The sequence below is a fragment of the Apodemus sylvaticus genome, chromosome 1 (assembly GCF_947179515.1).
Source record: "Apodemus sylvaticus chromosome 1, mApoSyl1.1, whole genome shotgun sequence".
Lineage (NCBI taxonomy): Eukaryota > Metazoa > Chordata > Mammalia > Rodentia > Muridae > Apodemus > Apodemus sylvaticus.
This window is the reverse complement of record NC_067472.1, coordinates 166864997-166883321: the sequence shown is the minus strand read 5'-3', so window position 1 is coordinate 166883321 and position 18325 is coordinate 166864997. Positions and strand designations below refer to the sequence as shown.

The following is an 18325-nucleotide window of genomic DNA, read 5'->3' as shown; positions in this document are numbered from 1 at the left end:
TTGTGATAAAACACCATGACTTAGGCAACTTATGGATGGAAGAGTTTGTTTGGGTTTATGGTGCTAGAAGAATGTAGTCCAGTCAACATGGGTAGGCATGACATCAAGTAGCAGCCACGGAGGTACAACAGAAAGTTGAACACTTATATCCTCACATATAGCATGACGAAGAGTGAGCAATAATGGAACATGATGGAAGGATTTACTTTCAGAGCCACCAATTCCACATTTCTGGAGACATCTTTCCTCCTACAAAGCCAGACCACCTGAACCTCCCACAATGCCACTAACTGGGACCAAGGGTTCAAATATATGCTCCAAACAATGGAAAACATTTTAATCGAAACTAGTATAAGGGTCATGAAGAGAATGTCACTTTTTTAATTAATTAATTAATTAATTAATTAAATATGAGTACACTGTAGCTGTTTTCAGACAGACAAGAAGAGGGCATTGGATCCCATTACAGATGGTTGTGAGCCACTATGTGGTTGGGGGAGTTGAACTCAGGACCTCTGGAAGATCGGTAAGTACTCTTAACTGCTAAGCAATCTCTTCAGCCTCAAATGTCAGTTCTTATTATGACTAATAGAAAATCCAGACCTATTAGTCTAGAAATCCGGAAAGCAGATAGGCTTTGGAAAACTTTTCTTTCTTATTTTTACCTATGGGAGAAGTGTTCAGCTCTCTACAAGGGTAGAGTGAACAGTTAATAGACTTGTTTTTAACTGATGAATAAGTGAATCATAAGTCTAATGGTAATTGAAATTTTATAATATTGAAATGTTGAGTGAATATTTTAAAATATATTTATCATTAGAAAACATATGCAGAGAATCAAGGATATGCCATTATTCATTGATAATTAGGAGGAAGGAAAATTGCTTATCTCAGCAGATACAAGCTTATACTGTCATGTTCCTAATGGGCAATATATATATGCTCATAATAATCACCTGGAGGAGTTTGAGCACAGATTTAGGGATGGGAATACATGTGCAGTTGAATTGTAAATACATTCTAGGAGTAAAATGTGGGATAAAGACAGTGCTGTTAATAGGACTCAATAGGAGCTATTATGTCACAGAAATATATATAAGGAAATAGAAAGTTGGATTCTATTAGCTATGTAATATAGTCCCAAACATCACATATAACAAGTAATTTTATGTAGAATGTGTTTTAAACTTTCAGGAATTTAAGTAAGAAACGTATATGAAAAGAAATATTTTACTTAAACTTTCATTGATGAAGGCCTTTGTATGACAGGCAGCATATGTTTATATGGAGGTCAATTGGAAATAAGTGTCACTCCACAAGAGAGTGAACATAGAAACGGTGCTCTAGTTACATTTTATTTTTATTGCTGTCATCATATACTGACCAAAAGAAACTTGTGGATAAAGGGATTTATTTGCTCCATGTCAAAGCAGGGCAGAAACAATTGAGAGCAACTTTATGGTTCATTCTTTGGCTCCCTCACAGGCTCCTGTTTGTTTAGATTTCTTATATACAGCAGATTACATGGCCAAGGAATGGTGTCATCTATAAGGAGATAGGCCCCCAAACATAAATTAATAAGATAATACTCCATTGAAATGGCCTGTGCCACTCTTATCTAAGCATTTCACCATTTTATGGTTCCCTGTCACAAAGATGTAGGTTATATAAACTTGAAAATTAGAGCTAACTAGAACTATCTCATTGTATGATCAGTTTGTCTTCATTTTATAACTTGTCATCTGAGGTCATCACAATTATCAGTCATATGAGGAGCTGCAGTAACAGAGGCCTGAAAATATGACTGTTTAAATATGAAAAATGGGTGTACAAAGAAAATTGAGAGAGAGTAGAGACAACAAATTCAGATGTCTGGATTTCTAAGAGGATGAAACAGGACAATCAGTACAAGGCTTCAAGGTGGGCTGTATACATGCAAAAATATGGAAAGACGAGATAGTACAACAATGAATGCATGCCAAGATCAGTTGAACTCTATGAACATTGCACTGTAGATTTATAAAAGAAAAATAAATCTTTCTAGTTGTTCAGAACTTCCAGGGAGTCTTACTCCTTCCAACTTCTCTTCCCCATGTAGCCATACTCTCCTCCCTTCTCAAACAACATCCTGGAAGTTCCCTACCCTGAACTGGTCCCTACTCCACTGAAAGACCCCACTCTACTCTTCTAGGCCATCCCTCCTTCAACTATCAGTAGGCGATCTATCTCCTTTGCAATCTTGCTTCCTTCAGCCTCGAGGTAGGCATCTCACTGAAACACCTCATAGGTCTCTTAGTTTTTCTGGCATTTCACCTCTAGCTACCCAGACTGAACAGTATATTAGTTCTAGGATCTCATATCCCTAGCTATAAACTAAGTCTTCTCCATTCAACCTTATAAGCTGCTCACTCATCTGTAGTATTACTACCCATTCTTTGTTCTTAGTAGGTCCTGCCCTTCCTGTCCCACATAGGACTCCCGAACACAAAACAAGCTTCCCAAGGTTACCTGTGCCTGTCAATAGAGTAGAGCTCAATAAAAGTAGAGCAACCAGACTTGGGGAAAAACATTTATTTGCATAAATAGTAATTGTCTCCCAATGAATAGTAGGGATAGATCTAACAGCCCTCAATAGTAGTTCCATAAGTGAAAGCCAAGTGTGAACATCTCACAACTTAGTACTTTTCTGCATATAGTACACACATATAGAGACAGTGGTTTGCACAGACAGACAGACAGAAAGAAAGAAAGAAAGACATAATAAACAAACTACTTCAGATGAGCAATTCCTAGCACAGCAAAAAAGTAACGAAAATCCAAGACACGTTTTCCCCCTCAATAATACTAATGCCATGGTAAGATACTCCAATGGGAAGGATATGGGAGATCTTTCAGACAAAGGATTAAAAAAATGACCTTACACGTGTTTGTAAAACTCAAAAGGAATATAACTGTGCTCTATGAGTCACAAAATGTAAATGAAATGCGGATGTCTGTGCCGGATACAAAAATAAGTTCAATAAAAGAACAGAATGCTAAAGAAAAGCAAAAATAAATTACTCTGGAAATGAAAAACTCAATTGCTGGATAGAAACCTCTACAGTAGAAAACTTCTACAAGAGAATAGATACTGTCAAAAACAGAGTTAAGACTAGAAGACAAATTAAAAAATGGATCATAGAGTAAACCTCAATATTTTATATATATATATATATATATATATATATATATATATATATATATATATATATATATATTTGTTCAGAACACACACATATGTGTGTGTATATGTGTGTATGTGTGTGTGTGTGTGTGTGTGTATGTGTGTGTGTGTGTGTGTGATAAGGATATAGGAAAGTTCTGGGATACCATTAAATACACAAGTTTCAAATTAAGAGAAACAAATAAGGCATAACTCAGTGAAGGAGTTTCTAGGATGCCTATAAACACCTGCTCCTGTCAAGATTAAAGGTTGTGGTTATGACAAGGAATATAGATCGCTGGAGACAGAGGTAATGGTTACCAATAGCAATGTATTTGTGATATGAGAGTGCCATGACACATATGAACTCATAGTGACTGTGACTGCATATACAAGATCAAGTCACCCAAAAGCACAGGGTGGATGAAAGAGGAGTTCAGGGAGTTCCACCCATAGCTGAGAAGCTATTGGCAGCTGATGGCTCACCAGGAAGGAAGAGTCACTTTTCTTCAAGGTTTCAACTTCAGAGAAGCTTTTCATGTTATTGCAGATGGTCTCACATCTATACATATATAGGCAGTACTCAATGCACTCAATGGTTTTCTTTTACAATAGTACATAGACAAGGTAGGTTGAAGAAGTGGCATTATTAAGAGAGGAATTAGAGGGGAGGCAAGGTATAAACCTTGGCTTTAAAATATTCCAGAGTCAAGCCTGAAGACCCACAACATTTCCCAAAGGAATTTCCAGTCTCCTGTTTAAGGAGGAACCCCTGAGGCTCCTTATAGCCTCCTTTCAAGATGGCATTACAATATCTTGGTATAATAAAAGCAATTAACAATTTTGAGAATAAGCTCTTGGGCAAAAAATCTTACCTTTTCCACATTTTTCTTGATAGAGGTAGTAAGCTGGTCCTTGATAAAGGGAAGAGACTCCCAAGTCATCTGTCAATACCAAGGCTGTCTCTGTCTTACTTAGAATAGTGTCTACCAGGAGTGAAGCGTGAGACTTGAACAAGCCTTATCAAGTGGTTGAGAGGTCTGAGGTTTTCCTGTACGTAGAACTGTTGGCAAATGCATGTCAATCTGTGAGTCATGTGCTTTGTGAGATGTCTCTCAACATTTGGTCTGACAAGTAGTCTCTCTTTTCCTCTCCCTAAATCAACTCTACAGGTCCCCTTCAGTGTAAGGCCTCATCACTTCTAACCTTCTTATAAGCAGGTGACAACTAATGATAAACACTATCAGCTAGTCCTGGGAGCCTGGGCAACCAAAGATTTGCTGTCTCTACTTGTTATCAGTAAGAAATTGTCCTAAGGCAGTGGGACCACACATATTTGTTATCTCACCAGTAACACATAATACCTTTTACCCCAATGGCAAAGATAAATATTAAAACACTTTTATTTCTACTCTTGAGAAATGAAAATTGGGTTCCCGCTGGTTATCTCTCATTTTACTTGTAATTATACATTTTATTTGTAACCTTACATTTGAATTGCATTTCTTTTTTTCTTTTTTTTACTCGATGTATTTTTTATTTACATTTCAAATGATTTCCCCTTTTCTAGCCTCCCACTCCCCGAAAGTCCCATAAGCCTCTTTCCCTCCCCCTGTTCTCCCACCCACCCCTTCCCACTTCCCTGTTCTGGTTTTGCCCTATACTGCTTCACTGAGTTTTTCCAGAACAAGGAGCCACTCCTCCTTTCTTCTTGTACCTCATTTGATGTGTGGATTATGTTTTGGGTATTCCAGTTTTCTAGGTTAATATCCACTTATTAGTGAGTGCATACCATGATTGGTCTTTTGAGACTGGGTTACCTCACTTAGTATGATGTTCTCCAGCTCCATCCATTTGCCTAAGAATTTCATGAATTCATTGTTTCTAATGGCTGAATAGTACTCCATTGTGTATATATACCACATTTTTTGCATCCACTCTTCTGTTGAGGGATACTTGGGTTCTTTCCAGCTTCTGGCAATTATGAATAGGGCTGCTATGAACATAGTGGAGCATGTATCCTTATTACATGCTAGGGAATCCTCTGGGTAAATGCCCAGGAGTGGTATAGCAGGATCTTCCCGAAGTGAGGTGCTCAGTTTTCTGAGGAACTGCCAGACTGATTTCCAGAGTGGTTGTACTAATTTGCAACCCCACCAGCAGTGGATGAGTGTTCTTCTTTCTCCACATCCTCTCCAACACCTGCTGTCTCCTGAATTTTTAATCTTAGCCATTCTGACTGGTGTAAGGTGAAATCTCAGGGTTGTTTTGATTTGCATTTCCCTAATGACTAATGAAGTTGAGCATTTTTTAAGATGCCATCTGAAGTTCTTCAGGTGAAAATTCTTTGTTTAACTCTGTACCCCATTTTTAATAGGGTTATTTGGTTTTCTGGAGTCTAACTTCTTGAGTTCTTTATATATATATACATACATATATATATATATGTATGTATGTATATATATATGTATGTATATATATATATATATATATATATATAGGATATTAGCCCTCTATCTGATGTAGGGTTGGTGAAGATCTTTTCCCAATTTGTTGGTTGCCAATTTGTCCTTTTGATGATGTTCTTTGCCTTACAGAAACTGTAATTTTATGAGGTCCCATTTGTCAATTCTTGATCTTAGAGTATACGCTATTGGTGATCTATTTCTATTAACAAAATTATAAAGATCAAAAGTATTCAAGATATAGGAGATAATATTTAAACATTATAAAGGAAAAATTTAAATACCTGTAATTAAAATGATATTCTCATAGAATATCTGAAATAACAGATATAATATAAATGCATAGAAATGGGGACTTGGAGAGGTCATGCTAAGATTAAAACTCACTAACAAATGCAAAGGATTCCACTGACGAATGTAAGACTGAGCACACAGAAAAGAGAAACAGTTTCACTAACAGAATCCAATGGCAAACTTCCAAATGGAAAACCAGAGAAAACCTACATATAAATGAGAATATATGTAATGTTATTCAATTGTAAGAGCCATATACAGACCCAATTAGAGCAGCAGATTGAAGCAAAGAAAGGGAAAAGAGAAACATTTGGGGTAAAGTTGGATGAGAATTATCATTAATTGAAAAGGAAAAATTCAAATTGATCAGATATTAAGTACAAACAACTAAAGATGACTTAGGTTAGAAAAGAAATGGCAAGAGAAATATATTAAAAATCAAAATTAGCCAAGCCAGTAAAATAATTCTATTGATTTCTACTGAGTTCTAAGAAAAACAGTAAAGAGAAAGAAAGAGAGATAGAGGAGAGTAAAAAAGATAGGGAAAGTTAGATAGACTGACAGACATACATACAGACAGACAGATAGACAGACAGACAGACAGACAGACAGACAGACAGACAGACAGACAGATAGATAGATAGATATAAACAGAGTGAGACAGAAAGAAAGAAGTGTGGTAAATCTGGTAGACTGTAACAACAGTATGAAAAGGGAAATCTAGAGTATAGTAGGTAAGATGGTTCTAAAATCAACAAAATTAAACCAGAAACAAAAACATAAATTGAGCTTGACATGAATAGGCAAAAACCATCTAAGACAGTAGATAGCACCGGCACTGAAGACAGGAAGTTAGTGTTTAAATCAGGAATCCAAAAGAACTTTCATTGGAAATTTGAGGTCCAGAGATAAATCTCTTATCAAACTAAGTACAAAGGAAAGTGGAAAGACACAAATTACACATACTAGAAAGGGAAGACAGGACACATCCTCAAATTCAATCAAAGAACCTTGAATAAATATGGAACAGAAGAAAACATTAATTAAAACCTTGTATAATAACTAAAGAATTATTAGAAAAAAACATTGAAATCAAACCTTATTTTTAGAGATCAGGAAAGTGAGTAAGCCTACATGCAGATGCTGCTCTTTGTTCCAGCACTTGCAAATCAGCATGTGGCTATAGTTACAATATGCAGAGGAAAATGCATATCACAAAAGAAGAGATACTGCCATCCTCCCCCAGAAGGAATGACTTCTCAAACACTGAAGACACCCAGCTCTGGAGAGGATGTGGAACACAGGCGTGCATGCACGTGCACGCGCGCGCGCGGCGCACACACACACACACACACACACACACCATGTCAGTGAATGCAGAATGATATCCTGCTTTAGAACATGATCTCATTGTTGGTAACATGGGCCTGTAGCAGCATCGAACAAGCATAGTGTTCCTTGTGTCTCCAGTGAGTTGAAAGCATATGTCGACTTGAAAACACAAGAGTTATTTGGTAGTTTCCATCTGGTTGCCCAAACTTAAAATCAACCAAGATGTGCTTCATAAGTGAATGGATAACAGTTGGCAAAGAAGGTATTAGAACATAGCCACACCAGAATCTCATGAAGAAATTTCAAGACAAACTAATGAGCTAATGACAAACTCTTTATATAATCTCAAACTCCATCTTTTCAAAACAGTATATTGAGGTCAGAGATAATAGCATAAGAAGTGAGAGCCAGAGTGCAGCAGTGGCTGGTCCAGCAAAAGGGCCATCAGCAGTGGAACCAAGGCGACACAGGGTCCAGTTAGCCCCTGCGCCCACGACCACTGACCTTCGCTGACCAGCTGGGCTGCAAGCAGCTGCGGTTTTGCGGCACAGAAGCCACTTCAGAACTCGGCCTCCTGCCAGTCAGGAGAGGCTCACCTCCATCTTGGTTTCGGACTCCAGAGATATCGGACAGACTGAGGTACACAAACATAATCAAAGGTCAACACTGCGGGGCTCTGAGCCCGACGGGCGTTGGCCTGCACCCAGGCCCTGTGCTGTTCGGGGGGCCATCGGGATGCCAACTCAGCCAGGAGGTTTTTTGCCCTGGCCTGCGCATGTGCCGCCATTTTGCCTACAGGACAACAGAGAGCTCTGGCGAGCAGAGCCATAACAGGCATAGCCTGAGGCTAACAAAGCGGGAAGTCTAGGCCCCAAAAAGCCCAGGACCGACCCCAAGAACTGGGTGGCTTGGTGGGCCGTGTGTGTGTCAACCCGCCCAGGATGTTGTTAGCACAACAGACTCTCCCGGCGCTTCGGGGAGCGCGAGCACGCACTCCCGCCATCCTGGTCACCTGGCAGACCCAATTAACAGTCATAGCCCTAGGGGAACTTTGCTCAGACCTTGGCCTCCCAGGCTTTTGCCTGGACTCAGGGCCTGGGCAGCCAGGCTAACCTTGTGTGCGCCAGCCGGGTTGGGGGATCGGCTGCCCAGCAGAGTGATCAGAACACAGGGGAGGTCCTGGCAGCATACACCGTCAGTGCTCCCTGGGGGTGCACACGGGCTCCATCTGGTCCACAGACACAATTTGGGGCAAGGCCTCAGGCGGGAGCCCTCAGCTCAACTCTCTCCGCTTCTGGATCCAGATCAACCTGGGCGGCGGCACCACATCTCCAGGTCCTGCAAGAGGCTAGAGGGGCTTCCGGGCAGCCAGCTGGGAGAAGTCGGTGTGCTCCCGTGAATCCAGCGGGCCCCAGCAGGAGGCTTCGGGTGCCTGTTTCGGGATCTGAACAGCCTGGGCAGCAGCACCCTGTCTACAGACAGTGCAGGAGGTAAGCTGTGCACCAGAGGCCAACTGGGAAGGGGCAGCTTGCACTGGTGAGTCCAGCACTGACAAGACCAAGTAACACCAGTGAGAACTAGATGGCAAAAGGCAAACACAGGAACGTCACTAACAGAAATCAAGGCAATATGGAAACATCTGAACCCAATTCTCCTCTACCAACATGTCCTGGATACCCCATCACACCAGTAAAACAAGATTTGGATTTAAAATCACTGGTCATGATGCTGGTACAGGAACACATGAAGGACATACTTAAAGAAATTCAGGAGAAAATGGATCAAAAGTTAGAAGCCCTTGCAAGGGAAACACAAAAATCATTGAAAGAAATCCAGGAGAATACAAAAGCCAACAATGAGGAAACGCAAAAAACACTTAAAGAAATACAGGAGAACTTTGGTCAACAGGCTGAGGTCATGAAAGAGGAAACATAAAAATCTCTTAAAGAATTACAGGAAAGCACAAACAAGCAAGTGAAGGAGCTAAGCAAAACCATCCAGGATCTAAAATCAGAAGTAGAAACAACTAAGAAAACTCAAAGGGAGAAAACTATGGAGATAGAAAGCCTTGGGAAGAAATCAGGGGACAGAGATGCAAATATCAACAGAGTACAAGAGATAGAAGAAAGAATCTCAGATGCTGAAGATTCCATAGAAACCATGGACTCAACAGTTAAAGAAAATGCAAAATGCAAAAAGCTTGTAATCCAAAATATCCAGGAAATCCAGGACACAATGAGAAGACCAAACCTAAGGATTATAGGCATAGATGAGAGTGAAGATCTACAACTTAAAGGGCCAGCAAATAACTTCAATAAAATTATGGAAGAAAACTTCCCTAACCTAAAAGAGAGAGATGCCCATGAATATACAAGAAGCTTACAGAACTCCAAACAGACTGGACCAGAACAGAAATACTTCCCGTCACATAATAATCAAAACACCAAATGTTCTAAACAAGGAAAGAATATTAAAGGCAGTAAGAGAAAAAGGCCAAGTAACATATAAAGGAAAACCTATCTGAATCACAGCAGACTTTTCACCTGAGACTATGAAGGCTAGAAGGTCCTAGGCAGATCTCATGCAGACTCTAAGAGAACACAAATGCCAACCAAAACTACTATATCCAGCAAAACTCTCAATCACCATAGATGGAGAAACTAAGATATTTCATGACAAAACAAGGTTTACCCAATATCTATCCACAAACCCAGCCCTAAAAAGGATAATAGGAGGAAAACACCAATACAAGGAGAGAAACTTCACATAGAAAAAGCAAGATAGTAACCTTTCATCAAACCCAAAAGAAGTTAAGCAATCAAATTTAAAAAATAACGTCAAAAATGATAGGAAGTAACAATCACTATTCCTTAATATCTCTTAACATCAATGGACTTAAGTCCCCAATAAAAAGACACAGGCTAACTGACTGGATACGTAAACAGGACCCTACATTTTGCTGCTTACAGGAAACACACCTCAGGGTCAAAGACAAACACTACCTTAGAGTAAAAGGCTGGAAGACAATTTTACAAGCAAATGGTCTCAGGAAACAAGCTGGAGTAGCCATTTTAATATCAGATAAAATTGACTTTTAATCCAAAGTCATCAAAAGAGACTCTGAGGGACACTTCTTGCTGGTCAAAGGAAAAATACAACAAGAAGAACTCTCAATCGTGAACATCTATGTTCCAAATGCAAGGGCACCCTCTTTCGTAAAAGAAACTTTATTAAAACTCAAAGCACACATTGCACCTAACACAATAATTGTGGGTGACTTCAGCACTGTACTTTCCTCAATGGACCGATCAGGAAAACAGAAACTAAACAGGGACACAATGAAGCTAATTGAAGCTTTGGACCAATTAGATTTAACAGATATATATAGAACATTCTATCCTAAAACAAAAGAATATACCTTTTTCTCAGCACCTCATGGTACCTTCTCCAAAATCGACCATATAATTGGTCACAAGACAGACCTCAACAAATATAAGAAGATCGCACTAATCCCATGCCTCCTATCAGATCACTATGGAGTAAAAGTGGTCTTTAATAGCAATAAAAACAACAGAAAACCCACATACATGTGGAAACTAAACAATATTCTACTCAATGATACCTTGGTCAAGGAAGAAATAAAGAAAGAAATTAAAGACTTTTTAGAACACAATGAAGATGAAAACACAACATACCAAAAACTATGGGACACAATGAAAGCAGTGCTAAGAGGAAAACTCATAGCCCTGAGTGCCTCCAAAAAGAAAATGGAGAGAGCATACATTACCAGCTTAATGACACACCTGAAAGCCCTAGGACAAAAAGAAGATATTTCACCCAGGAGTAATAGAAGGCAGGAAATCATCAAACTCAGAGCCCAAATCAATCAAGTAGAAACAAAGAGAACCATACAAAGAATCAACAAAACCAGGAGCTGGTTCTTTGAGAAAATCAACAAGATAGATAAACCCTTAGCCAGACTGACCAAAGGGCACAGAGAAAGTATCCAAATTAACAAACATAGAAATGAAAAGGGAGATATAACAACGGAAACTGAGGAAATCCAAAAAAATCATCAGATCCTACTACAAGAGACTGTACTCAACACAACTGGAGAATCTGGAGGAAATGGACAATTTCCTTGACAGATACCAAATACCAAAATTAAATCAGGACCAACTAGACCATCTAAACAGTCCCATAATGCCTAAAGAAATAGAAGGAGTCATAGAAAGTCTTCCAACCAAAAAAAGCACAGGACCAGATGGTTTCAGTGCAGAATTCTACCAGACCTTCAAAGAAGAGTTAACACCAATACTCTTCAAACTATTCCACAAAATAGAAACAGAAGGAACACTACCCAATTCCTTCTACGAAGCCACAATTACGCTGATACCAAAGCCACACAAAGACCCAGCAAAGAAAGAGAACTTTAGACCAACTGCCCTTATGAACATCGATGCAAAAATACTCAATAAAATTCTTGCCAACCGAATCCAAGAACACATCAAAACGATCATCCACCATGATCAAGTAGGCTTTATCCCGGGAATGCAGGGTTGGTTCAATATACGGAAATCCATCAATACAATCCACTACATAAACAAACTCAAAGAACAAAACCACATGGTCATTTCATTGGATGCTGAAAAAGCATTTGACAAAATTCAGCATCCTTTCATGCATAAAGTCTTGGAGGGAACAGGAATTCAAGGCTCATACCTAAACATAGTAAAAGCAATATACAGCAAACTGGTAGCCAGTATCAAACTAAATGAAGAGAAACTTGAAGCAATCCCACTGAAATCAGGGAACAGACAAGGCTGCCCCCTTTCTCCTTATCTTTTCAATATTGTACTCGAGGTACTAGCTCGGGCAATTCGACAACATAAGGAGGTCAAAGGGATACAAATTGGAAAGGAAGAAGTCAAACTATCATTATTTGCAGACGACATGATAGTCTACCTAAGTGACCCAAAAAACTCCACTAGAGAGCTCCTACAGCTGATAAACAACTTCAGCAAAGTGGCAGGGTATAAAATCAACTCAAGCAAATCAGTGGCCTTCCTATACTCAAAGGATAAGCAGGCTGAGAAAGAAATTAGGGAAATGACCCCCTTCACAATAGCCACAAACAGTATAAAGTATCTTGGGGTGACTCTTACCAAACATGTGAAAGACCTGTATGACAAGAACTTCAAGACTCTGAAGAAGGAAATGGAAGAAGACCTCAAAAAATGGGAAAACCTCCCATGCTCATGGATCGGTAGAATCAATATAGTTAAAATGGCCATTTTGCCAAAAGCAATATACAGATTCAATGCAATACCCATCAAAATCCCAACTCAATTCTTCACAGAGTTAGAAAGAGCAATTATCAAATTCATCTGGAACAACAAAATACCCAGGATAGCTAAAACTATTCTCAGCAACAAAAGAAAATCTGGGGGAATCTGTATCCCTGACCTCAAGCAATACTACAGAGCAATAGTGTTAAAAACTGCATGGTTTTGGTACAGTGACAGGCAGGAGGATCAATGGAACAGGATTGAAGATCAAGAAATGAACCCACACACCTATGGCCACTTGATCCTTGACAAAGAGGCTGAAAACATCCAATGGAAAAAAGATAGCCTTTTCAACAAATGGTGCTGGTTCAACTGGAGGTCAGCATGCAGAAGAATGCGAATTGATCCATCCTTGTCTCCTTGTACTAAGCTCAAATCCAAATGGATCAAGGACCTCCACATAAAGCCAGACAATCTGAAGCTAATAGAAAAGAAACTGGGGAAGACCCTTGAGGACATCGGTATAGGGAGAAAGTTTCTGAACAGAACACCAATAGCATATGCTCTAAGAGCAAGAATTGATAAATGGGACCTCATAAAATTACAAAGTTTCTGTAAGGCAAAGGACACCATCAAGAGGACAAATCGGCAACCAACACATTGGGAAAAGATCTTCACCAATCCTACATCAGATAGAGGGCTAATATCCAATATATATATATAAAGAACTCAAGAAGTTAGACTCCAGAAAACCAAACAACCCTATTAAAAATGGGGTACAGAGTTAAACAAGGAATTCTCAACTGAAGAAATTCGGATGGCAGAGAAGCATCTTAAAAAATGCTCAACTTCATTAATCATTAGGGAAATGCAAATCAAAACAACCCTAAGATTTCATCTTACACCAGTCAGAATGGCTAAGATTAAAAATTCAGGAGACAGCAGGTGTTGGAGAGGGTGTGGAGAAAGAGGAACACTCCTCCACTGCTGGTGGGGTTGCAAATTGGTACAACCACTCTGGAATTCAGACTGACGGTTCCTCCGAAAACTGGGCACCCACTTCCAGAAGATCCTGCTATACCACTCCTGGGCATATACCCAGAGGATTCCCCACCATGTAATAAGGATACATGCTCTACTATGTTCATAGCAGCCCTATTTATAATTGCCAGATGCTGGAAAGAACCCAAGTATCCCTCAACAGAATAGTGGATGCAAAAAATGTGGTATATCTACACAATGGAGTACTATTCAGCCATTAGAAACAATGAATTCATGAAATTCTTAGGCAAATGGATGGAGCTAGAGAACATCATACTAAGTGAGGTAACCCAGACTCAAAAGGTGAATCATGGTATGCACTCACTAATAAGTGGTTATTAACCTAGAAAACTGGAATACCCAAAACATAATCCACACATCAAATGAGGTACAAGAAGAAAGGAGGAGTGGCCCCTGGTTCTGGAAAGACTCAGTGAAACAGTATTCGGCAAAACCAGAACGGGGAAGTGGGAAGGGGTGGGTGGGAGGACAGGGGAAGAGAAGGGGGCTTACGGGACTTTTGGGGAGTGTGGGGCTAGAAAAGGGGAAATCATTTGAAATGTAAATAAATTATATCGAGAAAAAAAAGGTGTGTCCTTAAACTGCAAGTGTATGCTCCCTCCATTTTCTTTTTGGAGGCACTCAGGGCTGTTAGTTTTCCTCTTAGCACTGCTTTCTTGTCTTCCAAAGATTTGGGTATGTTGGGCCTTAATTTTCATGAAATTCAAAAAAGTCTCTCATTTCTTTCTTTATTTCTTCTTGGGCTAAGGGGTCATTGAGTAATGTATTGTTCAGCCTTCATGTGTATGTGAGCTTTCTGTTGTTTTTTTTGCTATTGAAAAGCACTCTTTTTTTTTTTTTTTAAAAAATGACTTTTTATTCAAATATAAGTATAAAAAATTTATAGGTTATAATTTTTCTTCAAACTAATGATTCATTAGTTGCAAAACAATTTTTTTAATTTATTGATATATTTATTTACATTTCAAATGATTTCCTTTTTTCTGGACCCCCTCTCCCCGAAAGTCCCATCAGTCCCCTTCCCTCCCTTTGTTTTCCCACCCATCCCTTCCCACTTCTCTGTTCTGATTTTGTTCTATACTGCCTCACTGAGTCTTTCCAGAACAAGGGGACACTCCTCCGTTCTTCTTGTACCTCATTTGATGTGTGGATTATGTTTTGGGTATTCCAGTTTTCTAGGTTAATATCCACTTATTAGTGAGCACATACCATGATTCATCTTTTGAGTCTGGGTTACCTCACTTAGTATGATGTTCTCCAGCTCCATCCATTTGCCTAAGAATTTCATGAGTTCATTGTTTCTAATGGCTGAATAGTACTCCATTGTGTATATATACCACATTTTTTGCACCCACTCTTCTGTTGAGGGATACCTGGATTCTTTCCAACTTCTGGCAATTATAAATAGGGCTGCTATGAACATAGTAGAGCATATATCCTTATTACATGCTGGAGAATCTTTTGGGTATATGCCCAGGAGTGGCATAGCAGGATCTTCTGGAAGTGAGGTGCCCAGTTTTCGGAGGAACCACCAGACTGATTTCCAGAGTGGTTGTACCAATTTGCAACCCCACCAGCAGTGGAGGAGTGTTCCTCTTTCTCCACATCCTCTCCAACACCTGCTGTCTCCTGAATTTTTAATCTTAGCCATTCTGACTGGTGTAAGGTGAAATCTCAGGGTTGTTTTGATTTGCATTTCCCTAATGACTAATGAAGTTGAGCATTTTTTAAGATGTTTCTCCACCATCTGAAATTCTTCAGGTGAGAATTCCTTGTTTAACTCTGTACCCCATTTTTAATAGGGTTGTTTGGTTTTCTGGAGTCTAAGTTCTTGAGTTCCATAGTGATCTGATAGGAGGCATGGGATTAGCTCGATCTTCTTACATTTGTTGAGGTCTGTCCTGTGATAAATTATATGGTCGATTTTGGAGAAGGTACCATGAGGTGCTGAGAAAAAGGTATATTCTTTTGCTTTAGGATGAAATGTTCTATGATTATCAGTCAAATCCAATTGGTCCAAAACTTCAGTTAGTTTTACTGTGTCCCTGTTTAGCTTCTGTTTTCCTGAAGGGTCCATTGAGGAGAGTGGAGTGTTGAAGTCACCCACAATAATTGTGTTAGGTGCAATGTGTGCTTTGAGCTTTAGTAAAGTTTCTTTTAAGAATGAGGGTGCCCTTGCATTTGGCACATAGATGTTCAGAATTGAAAGTTCTTCTTGGTGGATTTTTTTCCTTTGACCAGCAAGAAGTGTCCTTCTGTCCCTCTTTTAATGACTTTAGGTTGAAAGTCAATTTTATCTGGTATTAGAATGGCTACTCTGGCTTGTTTCCGGAGACCATTGGCTTGTAAAATTGTCTTCCAGTCTTTTACTCTAAGATTATTTTTTGTCTTTGACACTGAGATGTGTCTCCTGTATGCAGCAAATTGTAGGGTCCTGTTTCCTTATCCAGTCTGTTAGTCTATGTCTTTTTATTGGGAAATTGAGTCCATTGGTGTTAAGAGATATTAAGGAATAGTGATTATTATTTCCTGTCATTTTTGATGTTATTTTTATATTTGAGTGGTTATCTTCTTTTGGGTTTGATGAAAGAATGTAACTATCTTGCTTTTTCCAGGGTGTAGTTTCCCTCCTTGTATTGGAGTTTTCTTCCTATTATTCTTTGTAGAGCTGGGTTTGTGGAAAGATATTGTGTAAATTTATCTAATAAAAAATAGAAGGAGAGTAGGAAAGTTCCAGGTAGTATTACTATTGCATTTGATATTACTTTCATGGGAATGGTTAATTTCACAACTGACTTAACATTAGGCCCCAACTCAAGAGAGTTGTGGAAATGCCCAACAAGGAGGAGGGCAAATTGTTCTTATAAAGTCTCTTATGTTTGATCAAAGCAGCTCTCAGCTGTGGCAGTAGCTTATAGTCCTTTCTTCACCTTCTACAACTTCTTCAAGTTTTTCACCTTCTTCCTCAGGCATGTCTTGCATGGTTCTCTGCAGTATCAGCCTGAGAGTCCCAAAATGGAATCTGCAATACTTAATCAAGCCAACAAGTAAGCAATTGATGGCATATGCATAGCTGTTAACATAGGACAGGGGGAGAATTATCCCATCAAAATAATTAGACTTTTAAATAATTCAGCAACACAAAATAGCCTTTTGTAGTCCAGTGTAAGAGGTAGAGGCTAATCCCAAAAAGAAAGCCACAGATTAGGAAGACCAGAGCTGTGAGCAAAATGGTCTCACACAGCCTGGTCTCAGGAATGTTTTGTGAACCATAGAAGATCCTGACCAGTAGCCTTGATTGGATTGAGAGAGAACCACAAATAAAACAATTAAACATACAACTATGATGAAGCTACATTTCTAACATACATCCCGGTTATTAGTATTATCCAGGAATCCAAAATTTTTCCCTTCCAAGAGGCTCAACAGAAGGGAAAAAGCCCAGAGCAGAGTCAAAATGATACCTGATGTGTTGTTTACTTGTTGGCCCTGATAATAATTGGGCCAAATGACAGAAAACCAGTACTAAGCACTAATGGCTGTGGCCATGCTCACACTTGAAAGGTAATCAAGTAAGGACACAATGTTGAAAAATTATGGGGTGTGGATGTGGAGTGAAAAGGGACAATGATCTTTTCCAGGGAAAATACAATGTGAACACAGAGGAAGGGATGTTTGCCTAGTCATGTTGAGGATGTAGACAGAGAAGACATTCCTGTGCATGTGGAAGCCCAGTAACTACAGCACTGTGGCATTTGCTGCCAGTCCAGTGAAGGCAATTATGATGAAAAGCAAAATCATGGCATGGTACACCATGGAACAAGCTGAAGTTTCCTTGTGGTAGCTTCCATTCAGTTGTATGATATTAGCCTCCATGTCTAGGATATTTGAGTCCATGCTTGGGAATACTCCTGAAAAGATAAACCAGACACAAGCACATGCTTTGCACTCTCTGATTCTCAGGACCACCCTGATTCATGCCAGCTGACCTGGTTCATAAGGAAAGAAAACAGGATTATAGAGCTTTAGAAATTTATCAAAACCAGTATTCCTAGAACTTTTCTTAAATGTAGTCTGAATTTATTTGGACTATCTACAACCTGTATGGATTTTGAAAAGAATTGCATCCATCAACACTTATATTTGAATATATGATCACTGTTTGGTGGAACAGATTGTAGACCAGTTATAAGGTATGACCTTGTTGGAGACGATTTTGATTTTACAAAAGACCACATCATACTCAGTCTCCATTTCTTTCTCTGTTTGTAACTTTTGGAAAATTTGTAGGCTCTCAAGTACTGCTCGAGAAATTTGTTACCTTGCTTCTTTGCTCCCAATGAATCAAGGTCATTGACTTACCCTCTGAAACTGTAAGCAAGGCCCACAATACTTGTTTTCTGTTATAAATTTCCATAGTCATGGTGTCTCTTCACAGAAATAGAACAGTAACAAAGACATATACTCAAGTTCTGTCACAAGTCATACTCCTCTCTGCTGTAGGATCTTTGAAGACAGAAGCATGACCAATGTGTGCTCTCAATTCTTGTATAAGAAAGGCTATCAAGTCTGAAGATATGGAAATAATGAATGAGACATATGACACATTACTGAGTGAGCAAACAACAAGACCTCTAGGCTAATGTGACATAGTCATCTGGATTTCTAATTTGAAACTAGAA

General features: G+C 39.2%; 1 pseudogene; it reads right to left on the bottom strand.

Annotated features, from left to right (window-relative positions):
• Positions 1-16538: 16538 nt before the first annotated feature.
• On the bottom strand, positions 16539-17540 carry LOC127691302 (mas-related G-protein coupled receptor member B8-like; annotated as a pseudogene).
• Positions 17541-18325: the final 785 nt, after the last annotated feature.